Here is a 1,614-nt window from a genome sequence, read left to right as displayed (position 1 = left end):
TGGGCGCCCGCGAACCAGTTGCGAATGCAGCGACAGAATATTATGAAATATACATTATAAATTGGGTCTTACTTTGGCTGATCTTCACAGAATGTTGATCAGGGTGTCTTTGTCCAGATGAGTCGGTTGTTGTGGAGTCGGAGGATGGGCAACTTTTTCGTCAGCTTAGCATTGGCACACTGGGTCGACTGGCACGGATTTGTCCCAAGCGTGAAAAAAGTCAGAGAAGGGAATCACGGGCAAGTCCCGAAAAAATTCAATAATGCTGATTAAACATATTGAAAAAACTATAACATTACGATGATAGTGGTCTCATTTATCAAAGATAAAACGCCAGCCGGAGATTGTTCCGTCCAAACAGCAGCAAAACAAAGAACGCAATATACTCCAAGTCGCGCGCTTCAGACTTCTCGTTCCGTCTCGGAAGTGGTGGTCAAGATAAGGAAATAGGTTCTTATTCAACCTCTGCAACAAGATGATCACTAAATTTTCTTCTCTCATACACTCTTGCATCTGACACCATGAGCATAGGCGTATGGATGTCGTAGGGTCTTTACGTATAATGACCATGTTACGGCAAACGTTGAGCGAGCATAGATTTGACATTCTACTTTCTTGGGTCAGGGAAAGTGCTGCCAATGACTCTGTACCACTCAGAGAAAAAATCTTAGAACGTTTTAGAAACTAGAGATTGTTTTCTTCATCCAATATAATATTAATATGGCATTTGTTAAGAGAAAAATTGATTAAGAGGCCGTTTTGAAAATTGGCACTATTTTCCAGTTTTTCCAATACACGGCCCTGGCAGCGCATAACAGGTTTTAAATTTGCTGGACAATGAAAGCGCAGTTGAGCAGTGAGAGGAACATTTGTTTTTGTTAACTAAGTCTTTGTTAATGGGGTTTGTTCAAAACTTTACTTTGATATTTTGGAAACTTTTTACTTTTACCTTTCACTACATTCCTAATAATACTGAAGTTAACTATAGCCTTTTTACTCCATTCACATATTCGCCTGACCATCTAAAAGTAACTCATTCCAATTTTTGAATGCTGAATCAGGAAATAACAATGATCAAATTCACTCGACTAAACATAGAACATCCTGGTCATCTCTATGCCGTCTGATCTGGAGACTCACTAACAGAGAACATCCGCCGGTCAATGCCCTCACAGCCTCTGATCTGGAGACTCACTAAACAGAGTAACATCCCTGGTCATCTGCTAACTGGCCCTCGGATCTGGAGGACTCACTAAACAGAGAACATCCCTGGTCATCCCTACAAGCCTCTGATCGGAGGACTTCACTTAAAACAGAGAACATCCTGGTTCTGTCCTACTACGTCCTTTGATCTGGAGACTCACTAAACAGATAAACTCCGGCTGTTTCCCTAGCGCCTCTGATCTGGAGGCTCACTAAACGAGAACATCCCTGGTCATCCCTACAGCTGCTGTCTTGAATGAACTCACTAACAAGAACATCCCTGGTCATCCTACAGCCTCTGATCTGATGGCTCGACTAAACACGAGAAATCCTGGTCCATCCTACAGCCTCTGATCTGATGGACTCTCACTAAACAGAGACATCCTGGTGCATCCCTACAGCCTCTGATCT

This window comes from Salvelinus sp. IW2-2015, unplaced genomic scaffold, assembly GCF_002910315.2.
Source record: "Salvelinus sp. IW2-2015 unplaced genomic scaffold, ASM291031v2 Un_scaffold3688, whole genome shotgun sequence".
NCBI classification, from domain to species: Eukaryota; Metazoa; Chordata; class Actinopteri; order Salmoniformes; family Salmonidae; genus Salvelinus; species Salvelinus sp. IW2-2015.
The sequence above is the reverse complement of the archived record's forward strand: the minus strand, read 5'-3'. Positions refer to the sequence as shown.